The sequence below is a fragment of the Nerophis ophidion genome, linkage group LG03 (assembly GCF_033978795.1).
Source record: "Nerophis ophidion isolate RoL-2023_Sa linkage group LG03, RoL_Noph_v1.0, whole genome shotgun sequence".
NCBI classification, from domain to species: domain Eukaryota; kingdom Metazoa; phylum Chordata; class Actinopteri; order Syngnathiformes; family Syngnathidae; genus Nerophis; species Nerophis ophidion.
The window spans coordinates 35,361,430-35,381,909 of NC_084613.1; the positions used below are offsets into that span (position 1 = coordinate 35,361,430).

General features: G+C 40.2%; 1 protein-coding gene across 4 annotated transcripts in view; it reads right to left on the minus strand.

The window, feature by feature from the left end:
- Window positions 1–20,480, minus strand: part of disp1 (dispatched homolog 1 (Drosophila)) — a 142,967-nt gene that overhangs the window by 102,068 nt on the left and 20,419 nt on the right. For all 4 annotated transcript variants that reach the window (XM_061895029.1, XM_061895030.1, XM_061895025.1 and 1 more), the window contains exon 2: window positions 15,642–15,717. The gene's annotated coding sequence lies outside the window, so the exon portion shown is untranslated. The remainder of the gene's footprint in view (window positions 1–15,641; window positions 15,718–20,480) is intronic.

Genomic DNA, 20,480 nt, shown 5'->3' on the forward strand with positions numbered 1-20,480 from the left:
GCCCCCAGGCTGTGGCGGTAGCAATGAGGTGGAGACGTGATGGCGACAGGCCAAGTTACACCGATCCTTACACTCACCGACCCCATTCCCCGGTCCCCTCCCCCTGGAAAGTCACCACCTTAACTAACACATTTTCTGGGGGAGACACTGTATGTATATATGTGTGTATATATATATATATATATATATATATATATATATATATATATATATATATATATATATATATATATATATATATATATATATATATATATATATATACCGTATAGGGCTTCACGGTGGCAGAGGGGCTAGTGCAGTCCTGGGTTCAATCCCAGGCTCGGGATATTTCTGCGTGGAGTTTGCATGTTCTCCCCGTGAATGCGTGGGTTCCCTCCGGGTACTCCGGCTTCCTCCCACTTCCAGAGACATGCACCTGGGAATAGGTTGATTGGCAACATTAAATTGGCCCTAGTGTGTAAATGTGAGTGTGAATGTTGTTTGTCTATCTGTGTTGGCCCTCCGATGAGGTGTACGCCGCCTTCCGCCCGATTGTAGCTGAGATAGGCGCCAGCGCCCCCCGCCACCCCAAAAGGGAATAAGCGGTAGAAAATGGATGGATGGATGGATATACCATAGTATATTACCAAATAGTAGCCCGGGCATTTATTTCACAAAATCTTATTTGGAGACGGGCGTTAAAAGAAGCAAGCGGTTATTTGCACAAGGCTTTTATTTATTTTTGCATCAGCCTGCACCAGGCCATTATTTGTTTACAATGGTTACTGTCCAGTATTTTTTTTTCGTATAAAAAACTTTAAATGTAAAAAATATTGTAAACATACAAACAAAAAAACAAGACTATCAAAAGACAATAGATCAACAAGGCCTCAACATGGCAGTAGTGCAACAATTGTCAAATAGAATACCAATACTGAAAATAAACACATTTTTTTTCAAAAGCACCCTTCTCGGAAAAATAAAATTATGGTACTCAAGTATAAAACCCACTATCAAAACAGAACAATAATAGTGTCACTTGAATAAAATAAAGGCTACAGTATTCCAAGTTTTAAATAAAGCAGCATACAGAAAAAATAAAATTATGGTACCAAGTACTCTATAAAACCATCAAAACAATAATACTGCAGCAAATGCAACCCCAAATGCAACTCATTATCCTCCCCCTCCTCCCCTTCTTCCTCTTCCTCCCACTCCTCTCCCTCACCCCTCTCATCATCATCCTCCTCTTCAATCACAGGTTCACTGATTCACTGAGGAACTGCTGTTCCTCATCACTCTCCTCCTCTTCCTGAACCACAGCAGCACCCTGCTGTCTAGCCCTCAACAGCATCTCTCTGCCTGCCTGACATGGCTGTCCCTCCTTGAGGCAGTAAATTAGCTGGTCCTCACTCCCATCAGCTGCCACCGTCAGCCCACACACCTTGTACAAACCCTGTTTCCATTTGAATTGGGAAATTGTGTTAGATGTAAATATTAATGGAATACAATGATTTGCAAATCATTTTCAACCCATATTCAGTTGAATGCACTACAAAGACAAGATATTTGACGTTCAAACTCATAAACTTAATTTTTTTTGCAAATAATAATTAACTTAGAATTTTATGGCTGCAACACGTGCCAAAGTAGTTGGGAAAGGGCATGTTCACCACTGTGTTACATCACATTTTCTTTTAACATCACTCGATAAACATTTGTCTTTACATCACGGACAACACCTTTAAACACAATGTAAGGCTTCAGCTTTGTCCTGTCTGCTTTGGCTGCAAGAGCCACCGTGACGCGTGCCTTCTCGTGGCCGGTGGTTTTGAGGCAGATGGAGAGGGCGCCGCTATCATTGACCGTACTAAAACCAATCATGTCAAACCAGGCGGCTGTTTCATCCATGGCGATGATATTCTTGGGCTGGATTTTCTCGGCCTCTATCTGTTTAGTAGAGAAAACGAGGAAGTTGACAAACTTCTCGACGGGAGCGTCCTTCTGTGCAACGGTTGTTCTCCTCCTGAGGGTAAAGTTGTTCCATTGCAGGAATCGATTAAGCCAGCCACTCGTTGCACCAAACACCACCCCGGTGTCTCTAGTGTCACTCGCGGTGGCATACAACTGCTTGGCCTTAATGTGGATCATTATGCGGGACACACGGTAGTTCAGTCCGCGAAGGTGATGTATCCACTGACACAAATTAGCATCAAGCTCGTCGCTCAGTTTCTTCCTACTTACGGCAGATAAGCGAGCCCGTTTTCCATCGATTGCCGATTGAGATTTTTGTTTCCATTCGCGTACACGTTTTGGGTCAACGTTAAACTACCTGGCCGATGCCAAACAAGAATTCTGCTCCGCATACTTCACAACCCCTAGCTTGAACTTTAAGTCAAACTTTATGTTCTTCTTCCCCCTTAAAGTATTGCCGTCTATCAGTTGTGGTGTACCGCTATACATGATCTATTATTAAGAAGAGGCGTTTAATTCACAAAATGGGCTCAGACCCTGGGCGGGTGATAGGACATGGGCGGTTATTTGCCCAAAGGCGTTTACTTGGTAATATAAAGTATATATATATATATATATATATATATATATATATATATATATATATATATATATATATATATATATATATATATATATATATATATATATATATATATATATATATATATATAAATATATATATATAGGTATATATATATATACACACACACACGCACAGTTTGGACACCCCTGCTCAATATATATATATATATATATATATATATATATAAATATATATATATATATATGTATATATATATATACACACACACACGCACAGTTTGGACACCCCTGCTCAAAGGCTCCTTCCCCTTTGAGACGCTCAGTGTTGTGTGGCTGATCAATATTTACTCTTCCCAGCTTGGCAGGGAAATAAAAGGAACTATTGTCAGACGCTGACGAGGCAGCGGGGTCTTTCCGTCCCCGCCGACATGTAATAGCTCAATACACCACATCAAGAGCGCTGAGGAGGATTAGAGGGGAGAGAAAGTGAGGGAGTGCTATGAGAGTGGGGAGCACACAAACAAGACAGCAGCGATGCTCCTCCTTGGACACTTGTTGTCTTGAGACACCACCAGTGGAAATGAGAAGACAACCATGTCGACAAAAAGAAAACATGCTGAAAGTAGAAGTCATTTATGTTTATGACTGATCCTTTTTTAAATCAGGGCTTCACTATTCAACTTTCAATTTGAATTGTTCAACTTCAGTTCCTTGGTTGTGCTGTAGAGAGGAAGCCGTTTAAATCGACAACCCTGGACTGGCTGACTCACGTCAACACAAGTGGTTGTCGACATAACCACAATGGTCCATTTACGCGTTTTCATATACTTTACACTCCAATCCAGGGCTAATCGCTGTAAAACAAGAAGGCTAATTCCAAAGGTAAACATCTAATACTAGTACAGAAAGTCTGTGTGGTTTATTGCTGGATAACGGGACAAGAGATATGTTTCACACTGCATCATGATAATGATAAAGTTAACAATACTACGACACATTTTTCATACAAATATTCACATCAACCGAAGTGGTCGACCATGTACTCGGTCATATTTGATATTTTTCTACATGTAACCACTTCCTTGTAGTCTACATAATATATATTGATGGTTGTTAGGTCCAAATGTTCCATAGATTATGTTTTACAGACCACCTTCAAGTTGCTTTCTAACCGTCACGTCAGAGTTCCTATTTATGTGCCTCCACTTCGACCCTGTCTTCTCCCCGTTAGCCATGTTGTAGTTTTTATCTTCCATATGGAGTCTACTGAAAGATATGTTAGAAGCAGAGGTGGGAACAAGTCATTGTTTTGCAAGTCACAAGTCTCAAGTCTTTGCCCTCAAGTCTCGAGTCAAGTCCTGAGTCAAGACAGGCAAGTCCCGAGTCAAGTCCAAAGTCAAGATTGGAAAGTCTCAAGTCAAGTCCCAAGTCCTGCATTTTGAGTTTCGAGTTCTTTTAAGTCCTTTTAACCACAGACTAATATATTTACACAGATTGTGTATGCTTTTAAAAAGCTGTATTTATTTATTAAAACAAGTGTATTTGAAATTGTAGGGAAAAAAATAGTGCTGACATTCCACTTCACACTGCGATGAGGTGGCGACTTGTCCAAGGGTGTACATCTCCTTCCGCCCGATTGTAGCTGAAATAGGCACCAGCGCCCCCCGCGACCCTAAAGGGAATAAGCGGTAGGAAATGGATGGATGGATGCATTCCACTTCACAATAGCACTATTAAGCAGTCTTTTAAAACATTTACTCATTCCTTTATAGAATAAATACATATGAAAAAACAAGTGCAACTGTACTTATTTGCATAAAAGTGTTAACATTGTATTTCCATGACATATTGAATTGTAACTAGTTCCAGAGCAGTTTCTATCCTGTTGATTGATCGATTGAAACTTTTATTAGTAGATTGTACAGTACAGTACATATTCCGTACTATTGACCACTAATGTCATGTCTTTAGATCATGTCTTGTTTGGCTATGTTGTGTTGGTTTTTGGACTCTTTTAGTTCCTGTTTTTTTACTCGCTTGTTTTGTCACCATGGCAACCCAATAGTTTTTACCTGTCCTCATGAGACTCACACACCTTTGGTCAATCATGACATCCAACCGTTCATCCATCCATCCATCCATTTTCCTCCGCTTATCCAAGGTCGGGTCACTGGGGCAGCAGCCTAAGCAGAGAAGCCCAGACTTCCCTCTCCCAAGCCACTTCGTCCAGCTCCTCCCGGGGGATCCTGAGGCGTTCCCAGGCCAGACTGGAGACATAGTTTTCCCAACGTGTCCTGGGTCTTCCCCGTGGCATCCTACCGGTCGGACGTGCCCGAAACACCTCCCTAGGGAGGCATTCGGGTGGCATCCTGACCAGATGCCCGAACCACCTCATCTGGCTCCTCTCGATGTGGAGGAGCAGCGGCTTTACTTTGAGCTCCCCACGGATGGCAGAGCTTCTCACCCTATCTCTAAGGGAGAGCTCCGACACCCGGCAGAGGAATCTCATTTCGGCCACTTGTACGCATGATCTTGTCCTTTCGGTCATAACCCAAAGCTCATGACCATAGGTGAGGATGGGAACGTAGATCGACCGGTAAATTAAGAGCTCGGCCTTCCGGCTCAGCTCCTTCTTCACCACAGCGTATCGATACAGCATCTGCATTACTAAAGACGCCGCACCGATCCGCCTGTCGATCTCACGATCCACTCTTCCCTCACTTGTGAACAAGACTCCGAGGTATTTGAACTCCTCCACTTGGGGCAAGATCTCCTCCCCAACCCGGAGATGGCACTCCACCCTTTCCCGGGCGAGAACCATGGACTCGGACTTGGAGGTGCTGATTCTCATCCCAGTCGCTTACACTCGGCTGCGAACCGATCCAGTGAGAGCTGAAGATCCTGGCCAGTTGAAACCATTAGGACCACATCATCTGCAAAAGCAGAGACCTAATCCTGCAGCCACCAAACCAGATCCCCTCAACGCCCTGACTGTGCCTAGAAATTCTGTCCATAAATGTTATGAACAGAATCAGTGACAAAGGGCAGCCTTGGCGGAGTCCAACCCTCACTGGAAACGGGTCCGACTTACTGCTGGCAATACAGACCAAGCTCTGGCACTGATCATACAGGGAGCGGACCGCCACAATCAGACAGGACGATACCCCATACTCTCTGAGCACTCCCCACAGGACACGGTCAAAAGCCTTCTCCAAGTCCACAAAGCACATGTGGACTGGTTGGGCAAACTCCCATGCACCCTCAAGGACCCTGCCGAGAGTATAGAGTATAGAGCTGGTCTACCATTCCGCGACCAGGACGAAAACCACACTGTTCCTCCTGGATCCGAGGTTCGACTATTCGGCGTAGCCTCCTCTCCAGTACACTTTAATAGACCTTAACGGGAAGGCTGACATATGACATATCTATTTAAACGTGGTTTTTCAGTTGTTTTTTCTGGCGTCATTGTTGTTTCATGCTCATTGTTCATGCTTGACTCATGCCGCTCATGTCTTGCCACGTAAGTTTTATTTGTTATTCAAGCCACAGTTTAATGCGTTGTTTAGTTCATGTTTTCATGTCCTAAGTTGTTTTTGTCTAATGGAATAACGTGGACTTTGGTGCAACGTGCTGCGTGGCTTTTGCAGTTTGCTGCAAGGGTTGTTTTCCCGGAATGAAAACGAACTGGACATGGCTTGAAGGTAAATACATGATTTTAATTTTAACTCAAAAGCTACAAAAAAAAGGCGTTTACAGTGGAGGCACAAAACTTATTGCAGGGAACAACACTGACACAAAGGCAGAACAATGAACATGAAACAAAAACACTTACGGTGACGAGAACTATGGCATGGACCGAACGAACACAAGAGATCCAACATGGGCAGAGCAAGAGATAAATGATGTCAATAGAGTAATATCGCCAGGTCGACTACCTGGCAACTACAGGCTTAAATAATAGTGACATGATTAACAACAGCTGCGATGAGGTGGCGACTTGTCCAGGGTGTACCCTGCCTTCCGCCCGATTGTAGCTGAGATAAGCGCCAGCGCCCCCCGCGACCCCGAAAGGGAATAAGCGGTAGGAAATGGATGGATGGATGGATGATTAACAACAGGTGCATGAGTTCAAACAAATGAGGTAGGTGAAACTAATGGTTGTCATTGTGACAAAACAGGAGTGCACAAAGAGTCCAAAACCCAACAGAACACAACCAAACAAAACATGATCACAAAGACATGACAAGTAAATGGTAACACCCGAATAAGTTTTTCAACTTGTTTAAGTCAGGGTCCACGTGAATCAATTCATGGTATGTTCTTACCTTATCTCATTGATCTCCTCTCATACTGTATGTGTGTTTATGTGTGCGTACACATGACTAACATAACAAATACATGAACATAACAATGAACAGAGTTGTACTTTTTAGATGTTAGGGCCCTATGCAATATGTACACATATACTTAATATAGTATACATTTTAAATGACCTTTATTTGACTATATTTGTCTTTTTGTAGGTGGCTAATTTACGCCGTGCTGCTGACCGCTGTCTACCGTTACGTTACTGTGTGTGATACAGTGACTAACGTAACGTTATGTATAGGTACCTCATGCCACCCTGGTTAAAAAAAAATCACTTGACAAAAAGTATAAATAAGGTAGCGAACTGCAGTGGACGCAACAGATTGCCTTGTTTGCAATGACGTTATAACCATAGACATCTTATAAGTAGACGCAGCATTGGCTGCTGTGACGTGAGCAATTTGGCCGACATCTTGAAGTAGTGATGAGGAGCCGATGAGCAGCCTAAACTGACAGTTGACAGGTAGAAAACAAAGATGCCGGGCTGGTGTTCAGCGTTTTCCTGCTCAAATGAGCAGACTGTTGAAAATAGGAATCGGGGTGTGGAGAGACGCAGCCGACGGGCCGACAGCGGGCTGAGAGAGACAGCCCTGGCCAGGATGGAGGCCAGGAGGCGGGGCATGCGGCGGCGAGGAGAGGCGTGACGCACGCGGAGCGGCACGAGAGCGGCAATTTAAGTCAGGTGCGTACACCACACACCTGCTCACAATCTTTCCATCTGCTGCTAGACTATAAGAGAGGCGAAGGGGGGCACGAGCAGAGGCAGCACGGAGGAGTAAACCACGGCCAGCAGACCAAAAGCGCGACAAACGACACCGAGAGCGAGATGACGCACCCCCGCAGCGGACGCAAGCACCGGACGCCGAAAGGCGTGCAACGGCGACAAGCAGGCACAACGCGCGCACTGAAAAGTGGCGTGACCAAAGGCAGGGTCGGCGCACTAGAAATGGGCGCGCCCGACTGGCCCGAAGACAGACCTAACGAAGCAATAAAGCTGAATCAAACCTGCTATTATGCGTCGTGTGTCAAGTGTCCCCGCAACCCACACGGTGATGGCAGGAAATCTGTCACACGGGGGATTACTTTTCACAAGTAGGATTTAACATTTGCATACTATTGGTTGTATTTTGTGAAAAGAATATTACCCCAGAGTTGAGAAGGAGTAAAGAGCTTCAATATTTTGTATGTGAAAATAACAAAGAAATCTTCTGGGGGAGGATGACACCCCTACAGGTCTTTGGTTTACAAACTTTTAGGCCCACCTGATTATAATGCATTCTCATTTTAGGCAAAATATAAGAAAATACTTTCTTAACAGTATGATTGTAACCAAGAATAAGTCTTCAAGTAACAATATTCAAATACTAACATTGTTGGGTAAAACAGAAATTGGTTTTATTCTGAATCCAGTGAAACAGATTGGTGGTTTTAGCTGATATAAAGACTTTCAGGTGTTTATACTGTATCTGTTTATGCTTAAGTATTTGGCAAGCGCTTTTATCCAAAGCGACATACATAAAAAATACATATAAAACAATCACTGTAAACATGATCATTTAAGGGATGAAAAGGGATACAAAATATCACTACAAAGTGTCAAGACAGAATAAACTCTCTGCTGCTGCAGCAACAGAGATACAGTCCATAGACATATAGATATCTAATGTATTCATACATTGTTTATGTAGGATATACATATGTATATATAACCTAATCATATTGTTTCTTCAACTTAAAAATAGCTGACCGTTTTCCCCCCCCTTCTCTGGGATTACATTCCCAGTTTTGATGTCAAGACGTCTGGTCACTTAAAGCATATAAGAATATTCTATTACTATGAATAATAAAACACGCCAAAACATGTGTCCTTTATCATAGTTACACGTATGACAAAAAAAGCGCGTGCAAATCAGTAGTATTCAGTGAGGTAAGATTACTTAAATGCGCTGACAGTTCATTGCTCCTGCCGAATGAATTGCACTGAGTGGAGCGGCCCCGCGTCTCGTCAGCGCCAGTAGACAGTAGCGCTCGATGCTGCGTACCCATGTAAGATGTCTATGGTTATAACGTTAGCAGTGAGTTTACAGCCTCACTGATTTAAGTAAACAGCAAATAAAAGTCACGTTACTTAGCCAATAAACTTACCCTTCTTTGTGCATCTTCAAATGTCGAACGAAGTTGGAAGTTGTGGCGTCTCTGTCTGTAATATTCTAACTGCATGTTTTGCATACTGAAATTCATTTTTTGTTGACCAAGTCGTAGATTTTATACCCGGCCGAAACCACCTTTGGCATAATTTTTTTCTCACTGGCACATTGTTTGACACTTTTATTTCGTTTGTTTTCCTGCAATTTGATTGGATTAATGCTTTTGGATGAAAACAACATGGATCTAATTTGATTGGCTGTTGTTCTGAGAGCTCACACGCTGACAGACACACACAATGACAGACACACGCGTACAAAATGAATGATACGGAATAACATTTTAATCTTTGGGTTTTGAGTAAAGTAGCAAGTCATGTCAAGTCAAAAGGCTCAAGTCCAAGTAAAGTCACAAGTCATTGATGTTAAAGTCTAAGTCGAGTTGCAAGTCTCTTTACATTTTGTCAAGTCGAGACTTATTAGACTTATTGTTAGTTGGTATGCGCGCTGTGAAATGAAGTAACAGTAATGCTTAAAATGACCAAAATACTGTAAATATAGGGTGAGCTATAAAAAAAGACAATCCATAAAAATGGTATTAAACCCTGCAAAGAAGCACCTGATACAGCTGTACGAGCTGGAATTTACACTCAAACTTGATTTCAAATATTAAGATAGCAGCATCTCTTTAGAGGGAAACTTATCTGCTGTGGGACTTCAACCTTAACCTAAGTGACCAACTTCCTGCATCTATTCTTGCTTTGAAAGGCCAGAACTTGTTCTGGAAACTGAAATATAGACACAAATAGTTACTATCTGTCTTCCAGTGGAAAGACAATGTTACATTAAAATTAATTTTCCCTTTCGGAAGATAGTTATCGATCCAACATCGTTTTAAAAGGATATACATTGATTTTATCGATACCAGAACAAGGAATACACTGGATTTACGAACAGCAGACTTTACATGAAGCACATTTAATGATAATGACGTTAAACCTTATTTAAGTTTGTCTGCCTGTTCGTGGCAGCATCAAAACAAAATGGTGGATAGCTACAGTGGTCAAGAAAGGTCACAACAAAAGCAAACGCTACAAAAAATATTTATTACAACAACAAAAAACATTCAGTTACCGCACGATTACAATGGCCACAACAAATACAAACCAAACAACTAAATTATTTAAAGTAGCAACACAACTTTAAGCCAAAAAGGACGTATAAGCGGAGCAAGTTACTACAACACACTGACTTCTAACAAAGCAACTGGTAGCCAAGGAGAAGTGATGAGAAATAAATGAATAGAAGAGATGGATAAAAAAGGGTCAGGGAAATTAGAAAGAGATACATAGAAGAAATGGATGAAAGAGGTTAGGGAATATAAAAATAAATATTAGAGATAGATCAATCAATCAATTAATCAATGTTCACTTATATAGCCCTAAATCACTGAAGGAGGTTATGGAAATGAGAGAGCCAGGGAGCAACATTGTCAACAGGATGAATGGGTACACATGCTTCCACACATCAGGGTGGAGAACAAAAACTGTTTGGCCTGGTCACAACTTTATTCAGCAGTTAAATCTACTGTTCAAATGTTGTACACTCTACGTTTTTTTGAAAATGTCTTGAATGTTGAAAATGTGATCAGAAAATGATTCCTTTTGTTAATTCAAGCTTAAGTGTTGCTTGCACTTTATTCAAATAGGATGTGAATGCTTTGTTTATTAATTGTTATTTACTTGTTTGTTTATGTCCATCATTCATTTATACATGATTACCTTACAAGAAATAACATTGTGGTTTAGCTGCTTGTTTGTATCCATAATGTATTCATACATAATTATAACTAACAGGATTGTAGAAAACTTAGTTTCCAATATTTATTTCATACAGACGCTGCTTGAATTGTTTTGATTTAAAATGTACCGAATTTATTTCAACTCACTTAATCGTATTGTTCTAAAAAATATAATATTGTCCCTGAATCATATCGGCAACCATAAATTCCAAATCAAATTTAATTGCAGTTAAAAAAAATCCCTACAACTCTATTAAAAAAACAATAACTATATTTAAAGAACATATGTGTACCCCGCCTTACACCCTAATGCTGCTGAGATAGGCTCCAGACCCCCCGCGACCCCAGAAAGGGACAATCGGTAGAAAATGGATTGATCGATAACATAGTCTAAAAAAAAAAGAACAATAATTAATGTTTCTTTTGCCAAATAATATGTTCTGAAAGTCTACTTTTTTGAAAATAAAACTGGATTAAAATATTTCAGTTTGTGTATATTTACTTTTTCAGCATATTCAACAATACCATGGTGAATTTAATAACTGTGATATTTTTGGTCACAATGGGTGAGATTTAATACTGTTACATCCTTAGTGCCCGTTTGGTAATACAAATCCAAAAACTCCCTTGACTGCTTTTAACATTTACAAGTGTTGCTTTAAGCCATTATAAATGTGTTCCAAATCACCAGCCATCAATTTCAAGAACAAGAATTCAGCTAAATGAAACATTCCTTTGTTTGCACAATTCCCTTATAGAAAGGAAGACACAAACAATCTGATGTTTCAATGGTGGAAGCCTTTCCTTTAAGCCGCTATTTGCTCGAGTAGTGATGACACAAGGAGAGGAATTTGAGAAATGCCTGTGTAAAGCAGACTCACTTCCTGCAGACAGACAAGATGCCAATGAAGTCTCCTTGAGACATGAAGCTCTGATTCTGTCACAGGACTAAAGTCTACTTGCATAAAGGACCAGCGCTTGTATGTTTGTCCATCCCTCCATAATAGTGTCAATAGCTCTTTCCATACCATTTGTTAATGTCTGGAATTCAGCTGCTTTTTTCCTTTGTCGCTGGTCAGTGTCAAAATACAAAAAGCCATTCAGGGTTCCAAGTCAACACACTCATTTGCTATCTCTGGAGGTAGTATCAGGCGGCACAAAACAGCTGCATGGCATCAGACTGAGAGTGCATGCTGCCATGCCAGGACTAGGGTATGCATTGAACACCTGAGACTCACTTCTCCAGTCGTGTTGTGTTGAAATCCATTGTTGCTTTATATAAATAAAACATGCCGGTCGCATGCTATATTCTGATCCCAGTAAGCCCTGTTGATGTGTGAATACGCGCACAAACAGAACGTACACACCCCGTTTCCATATTAGTAAGGAAATTGTGTTAGATGTAAATATAAACGGAATACAATGATTTGCAAATCCTTTTCAAGCCATATTCAATTGAATGCACTACAAAGACAAGATATTTGATGTTCAAACTCATAAACTTTATTTTTTTTTTGCAAATAATAATTAACTTAGAATTTCATGGCTGCAACATGTGCCAAAGTAGTTTTCTTTTAACAATACTCAATAAACGTTTGGGAACTGAGGAAACAAATTGTTGAAGCTTTGAAAGTGGAATTCTTTCCCATTCTTGATTTATGTAGAGCTTCAGTCGTTACACAGTCCGGGGTCTCCGCTGTCGTATTTTACGCTTCATAATGCGCCACAGATTTTCGATGGGAGACAGATCTGGACTGCAGGCGGGTCACGAAAGTACCTGCACTCTTTTTTTACGAAGCCACGCTGTTGTAACACTTGTCTTGCTGAAATAAGCAGGGGCGTCCATGATAACGTTGCTTGGATGACAACAAATGTTGCTCCAAAACCTGTATGGACCTTTCAGCATTATGGTGCCTTCACAGATGTGTAAGTTACCCATGGCTTGGGGACTAATACAGCTCCATACCATCATAAATGCTGGCTTTAGAACTTTGTGCCTATAACAATCCGAATGGTTATTTTCCTCTTTGTTCTAGAGGACACCACGTCCTCTGTTTCCAAACATAATTTGAAATGTGGACTCGTCAGACCACAGAACACCTTTGCACTTTGCATCAGTCCATCTTAAGTGAGCTCGGGCCCAGCCAAGCAGGCGGCGTTTCAGGATATTGTTGATGAATGGGTTTGGCTTTGCATAGTATAGTTTTAACTTGCACTAACAGATGTGGCGACCAACTGTAGTTACTGACAGTGGTTTTATGAAGTGTTCCTGAGCCCATGTGGTGATATCCTTTACATACTGATGTCGGTTTTTGATGCAGTACCACCTGAGGGATCTGAAGTCTGTAATATCATCGCTTACATGCAGTGATTTCTCCAGATTCTCTGAATTTTTTGATGATTTTACAGACCGTGGATGGTAAAATACCTAAATTCCTTGCAACAGCTCGTTGAGAAATGTTGTTCTAAAACTTTGCTTACAAAGTGGTGACCCTCACTCCATCCGTGTTTGTGAATTACTTAGCATTTCATATAAGCTGCTTTTATACCCAATCATGGCACCCAGCTGTTCCAAATTAGCCAGGACACCTGTGGAATGTTCCATTTAAGTGTTTGAGGAGCATTCCTCAACCTTATCAGTATTTATTGCCACCTTTCCCAACTTCTTTGTCACGTGTTGCTGGCATCAAGTTCTAAAGTTAATGATTATTTGCAAAAAAAAAAAACTATCAGTTTGACCATCAAATATGTTGGTTGTCTTTGCAGCATATTCAACTGAATATGGGTTGAAAATGATTTGCAAATCATTGTACAAACCACGTTTCCACATGGGTTGAGAAATTGTGTTATATGTAAATATAAACGGAATACAATGAATTGCAAAACATTTTCAACCAGTATTCAGTTGAATATGCTACAAAGACAACATATTTGATGTTCAAACTGATAAACATATTTTTTTTGCAAATAATCATTAACTTTAGAATTTGATGCCAGCAACACATGACAAAGAAGTTGGGAAAAGTGGCAATAAATACTGATAAAGTTGAGGAATGCTCATGAAATACTTATTTGGAACATCCCTCAGGTGTTCAGGCTAATTGGGAACAGTTGGGTGCCATGATTGGGTATAAAAGCAGCTTCCATGAAATGCTCAATAATTCACAAACAAGGATGGGGCCAGGGTCACCACTTTGTAAGAAAATTGTCGATCAGTTTAAGAACAACATTTCTCTACGAGCTATTGCAAGGAATTTAGGGATTTAACCATCTATGGTCCGTAAAATCATCAAAAAGTTCAAAGAATCTGGAAAAATCACTGCACGTATGCGATGATATTACAGACTTTTGAGCCCTCAGGCGGTACTGCATCAAAAAACAACATCAGTGTGTAAAGGATATCACCACATGGGCTCAGGAACACTTTATAAAACCACTGTCAGTAACTACAGTTGGTTGCTATATCTGTAAGTGCAAGTTAAAACTCTACTATGCAAAGCCAAACCCATTCATCAACAATATCCTGTAACGCCGCCGGCTTGGCTGGGCTCCAGCTCACCTAAGATGGACTGATGAGTTCACATTTCAAATCATATTTGGAAACAGAGGACGTGGTGTCTTCTAGAACACAGAGGAAAATAACCATCCGGATTGTTATAGGCGCAAAGTTCAAAAGCCAGCATCTGTGATGGTATGGGGGTGTATTAGTGCCCAAAGCATGGGTAACTTACACATCTGTGAAGGCACCATTAATGCAGAAAGGTCCATACAGGTTTTGGAACAACATATGTTGTCATCCAAGCAACGTTATTATGGACGCCCTTGCTTATTTCAGCAAGACAAGTGTTACAACAGCGTGGCTTCGTAAAAAAAGAGTGCGGGTACTTTCCTGGCCTGCCTGAAGTCCAGACCTGTCTCCCATCGAAAATGTGTGGCTCATTATGAAGTGTAAAATAAAACAGCGGAGACCCCGGACTTTTGAACGACTGAAGCTCTGCATAAAACAAGAATGGGAAAGGATTCCACTTTCAAAACTTCAACAATTAGTTTCCTCAGTTGCCAAAGGTTTATTGAGTGTTGTTAAAAGAAAAGGTGATGTAACACAGTGGTGAACATGCCCTTTCCCAACTACTTTGACACATGTTGCAGCCATGAAATTCTAAGTTAATTATTATTTGGGAAGAAAAAAAATAAAGTTTATGAGTTTGAACATCAAATATCTTGTCTTTGTAGTGCATTCAATTGAATATGGGTTGAAAAGGATTTGCAACTCATTGTATTCCGTTCATATTTCCATCTAACACAATTTCCCAACTCATATGGAAACGGGGCTTGTACATTGAGCTGGTTCATTGTTGATGACCCAGGTGAGTAAATCCAAGGACGACAGTTGCTGTACTGACTGTGGTGCAAACATTTTGCGGGAGCTCTTTATGAAAGTTAAACATGCAAAAGAAAATATAATAAAAAGCTTAGTGTAAAGACCAGTTTAAGTGTGCATCTTAACCCTTGGTGTTTGGTTAGTACTGGATAAGAAATGGCTGAAAGCCTACAGGTTTCCAAAGGGTTTCTGTTGGGCGCACTTCAGAGTCTGAATGAATTAAAATGAGCTGATAACCTGAAAAGAATTCAGATGTGATAAAGTCCAACTTGACAAGAAAATTCATTATGTTCAAAAAGTGATCAAAGCAAACGTTCTTACTTAAGAACAGAACCCAGAAGATCAGAAATAGTTGCAGTCCCTGGATGCATGGAACGTGTATCTACATGCTCTGCTTTATGCTCACCTCTTTGATTGATTTCCAGATAGGAGCACTTATTTTGAAAGTCACAACTCCAAGGGTCTGGGCCAAGGGTTTCAAGCTGTCAACAACAGGAAAATAAAAAATATATCAGATCGCACAGTGATTTCAAAATGACATATACACATGGAAAGAAGCAGTAATGAGGATAGACGTATTGGATAATTAAGAAATATAACACCTACTGACTACTAAAATGTGGGGGTATTCAAAATAAAAAAATTTACATCTGTCGTTTTAAATGATGAATAATGTATTTAAAAAATAATACTTCATGCAAAAAAAACCTCCAGAGGTCCAGTTGGCTTTGATTAACATTAACATTCACTATATGATCTTGACCTAGATATCTTACAATGAACACAAGTCAAATCAAAGACCCTTTAACATCACAAACTCGTGTGAAGCCTTTACAATTAAGTCTTTTCAAACTCGATGTCAAACTAAATCTACTTCTGTGACTAGAATGCTCTGAATGAACTGGCATGAAAAGATGAAATGAATGAAAGGACACAGTACCACAACCACAGACAAGTGCATACCCGACCAAACACACCTGTCCCCTCAAGCCTTGCATGGGAGACTCTGCCATGACAACAAGTTTCATGTTACCCAAATAAATTGGGTAGGAATGACAACAAAACATGATTGACAGCTAGTTAAATTAAGGTACAAATAGAAGCCAAGCATTACTACCAGCGAATTAGCTACAAGTCAACTGGTTAATCCGAGAAGAAAACAATGACCATTAAAAGTTAAGTAAAAACTCATCAGTGCAAAGTGCTCAAAGATAGCACAGAACGTTTCAAGTCCGAACATAGTAGTTTCACACCCAAAAAAGAAAGAAGGGAAGAGGCAAACAAGTACATGGCTGTAATTTCCATTATTCTTTCATGCAAACTGAAAAATAGGCATCCATAAGTAAAACAAGAAACATAATACGGTGGCCTTGCAGCTGTTCCAGTCCAATCATTTTCTTAATTCTTGGGAGAGTTGAGAGACATATGACTTCCAGGTCAGCCATGGACTTCATAAATTTCAACACAATAATGAGCTCCTATGCCATAGGTTACTTAAGAAAGAGAAGGATGGGATTTGTGTCAAACCCTGACTTTTACTTATTACCCATTTCTTGAACTCCCAATGAACATGGTTACGTGCCACAATCGTACGTCTGTCGTTGACGACATGTTCATTTGGAGTCCATTCCTTGACTTAAAAGTAGAAAGGCTGATGTAGAGGGAGACTTGCGCTTTTCTCTCCTGTATCTGGTTAGGGAGATTGCCATTTGTCACAGCCGAGGGTGGATTCCGGTCTATGGCATAGTTCTTGGATCACTGCAAGCTCATTAGCGTTTGCCAGCTGTTGCACTCACTCGAACCAGACACGATGGGCTGGAAATTCAAAGAAACTGATACGTTTCCTCGGATGAGGCGGCGCATGTTAATGACTTCCTGTATTTGCCAGAAAAATACAAGCACTAAGGAAAAATACACGGCCTATTTCCTGAAGAATAAATAATTACATGAACAAATATTTATTTTGTAAACATGAATATAAAACATGAATTGGAAGATGGGCAGAGGCAGTTTTATTTTCAAAATTTCAACCAAGACAACATTAAGATATCTTTGTACATGTCTATGTTACGAATATCGGGATAATTTTCTGGGTACAATTCTTCCGAGTTTGCCCTTGACTTCGTACTTCCTCCATGTGACAAAATGTCAAAGACCAAATATGTGAGAAACGTTAACAAGGAACATGAACCTGGAATATCCAAAACACAGGAACCCTGAACGAAACGTGATTGAAATTGTCAGCAGGTCGTAAAAGGTCCCTTCAAGTCAATATTATTATGAAACCTGAATATTAAGTACATTTCAGACAGAGCAATGACAGGCAACAGAGTGAATACTACATGAGCTGTATCTTGGCATGGACCCATAATTTATAAATCAATTAATTGAACGATAAATGAAAATGAACTTGATAACTTTACCAACATTGAAAAATTGCCATGGTCGTTTGTGGGGTAAATACATATAAATACAAATGTGTGTATATATATATATATACATACATATATATATACATACATAAATACATATACATACATGTACATACACATATACATACATACATATACATACATGTACATACACATATATAGATGTAAATAAAAATGGAATACAATCATTTGCAAATCATTTTCAACCCATATTCAGTTGAATATCCTACAAAGACAACATATACTGTATTAGGTTCAAACTGATAGACATTTTTTTTTGCAAATAATCATTAACTTTACAATTTGATGCCAGCAAAATGACAAAGAAGTTGGGAAAGGTGGCAATAAAGACTGATAAAGTTGAGGAATGCTCATCAAACACTTATTTGGAACATCCCACAGGTGTGCAGGCTAATTGGGAACAGGTGGGTGCCATGATTGGGTATAAAAGCAGCTTCAGTGAAATGCTCAGTCATTCACAAAAAAGGATTGGGAAACCGTCACCATTTTGTGTAGAAATGCGTGAGCAAACTCTCAAACAGTTTAAAAACAACATTTCTCAACGGGCTATCGCAAGGAATTTAGGAATTTCACCATCTATGGTCCGTAATACCATCAAAAGGTTCAGAGAATCTGTAGAAATCACTGCACGTAAGCGATGATATAACGGGCGGTTTAGCTCGGTTGGTAGAGCGGCCGTGCCAGCAACTGGAGGGTTGCAGGTTCGATTCCCGCTTCCGCCATCCTAGTCACTGCCGTTGTGTCCTTGGGCAAGACACTTTACCCACCTGCTCCCAGTGCCACCCACACTGGTTTGAATGCAACTTAGATTTTGGGTTTCACTATGTAATAAAGCGCTTTGAGTCACTAGAGAAAAAGCGCTATATAAATATAATTCACTCACTCACTCACTCACCTTCCTTCCCTCAGCCGGTACTGCATCAAAAAGCGACATCAGTGTGTAAAGAATATCACCACATGGGCACAGGAAGACTTCAGTAAACCACTGTCAGTAACTAAGTGCAAGTTAAAACTCTACTATGCAAAGCCAAAGCCATTTATCAACGATACCCAGAAACGCCGTCGGCTTTGCTGGGCCCGAGCTCAGCTAAGATGGACTGCTGCAAAGTGGAAAAGTGTTCTGTGGTCTGACGAGTACACATTTCAAATTGTTTTTTGGAAACGGTGAACGTAGTGTCCTCCGGACCAAAGAGGAAAAGAACCATCAGGACTGTTCTAGGTGCACAGTTGAAAAGCCAGCATCTGTGATGGTATGGGGGTGCATTAGTGCCCGAGGCATGGGTAACTTACGCTTCTGTGAAGGCACCATTAATGCTGAAAGGTACATACAGGTTTTGGAGCAACATATGTTGCCATCCAAGCAACGTTATCATGGACGCCCTTGCTTATTTCAGCAAAAAAATGCCAAGTCATTTGTTACAACAGCGTGGCTTCATAGTAAAAGAGTGCGGGTACTAGACTAGCTTGCCTGTAGTCCAGACCTGTTTCCCATTGAGAATGTGTGGCACATTATGAAGCCTAAAATATCAAAACGGAGAGCCCGGACTGTTGAACAACTTAAGCTGTACATAAAAAAAAGAATGGTAAATAACTCCACCTGAAAAGCATCAAAAATGTCTCTGCTCAGTTCCCAAAGGTTTATTGAGTGTTGTTAAAAGAAAAGGTGATGTAACACAGTGGCGAACATGCCCTTTCCCAACTACTTTGGCACGTGTTGCAGCTATGAAATTCTAAGTTATTATTTGTAAAAAAAAAAAAAAATAAGTTTATGAGTTTGAACATCAAATATCATGTATTTGTAGTGCATTCAATTGAATATTGGTTAAAAAATGATACAATGATTTGCAAATCATTGTATTCCGTTTATATTTACATCCAACACAATTTCCCAACTCATATGGAAATGGTGTTTGCATATGTGCAATACCTTTTGGTAGATAATGTCTACATTGTTAATATGGAAATTAAAAAGCTCTAATAAATAAATAATCATAAATCTGATCATTCCAGTATGTTTCTGATGCTCAAAAAACCTAAAATAATATGCCAGAAGTATCAAAAGTTAAGGTACACCTAATTTTTACGTAGCCGCCATCTTGGAACAATACTAATTAGGTGTCCAGACACACCCAATCATAAAGATGATTTTTCCATCATATTTTTAATTGTCAAAAAACATGCAATAGACACCAAGTTTGCATTTGTAGCTCATCTGGTTCAAATGTAGAGGCAAAGGCGTGTTCAGGTGGCAGCCATATTAGATCAGCCGCTGTGGCGACCCCAAAAGTCACTGGCACGGGCGCCCTAGACAAATTTTTTAAATATGCCCTGAGCTACAACTGTGCCAAATTTGCCGCTTTTAGACAAAAGTGAACGAACACACCCTAAAATCTCCCTAAGGGCCCCCACTACTCTAAATATTTGTGATTAAACTTAGAACTTAGGAAAATGGTGGGAGAGTAAAGTTGAAGAGAAAAGTTTATTGATTCACAAGAAGGTCTGGAACCATGTGCGTAATACATTAAAGAACCCAAACTAAAACCTTCACAGACCTGTTTTTTTTTTAAATCTGTGAACATCCTGTCCCTGTCATCTGTAATTACGGTATGTAGTGCACACCACAGAGACCATATAATGAGGACTGGGGATCTGCCAACACCACAGAAAGTGTCATTAGTAAATATACTTAAAAACACAAAGCAAAAGCTTATGCCAGAACAGTCAACCCATAGCAGTCAATCAAGAAGATTAACCATCAGACTGTTCATGGTCCCAATAAGCAAGTCTGATGG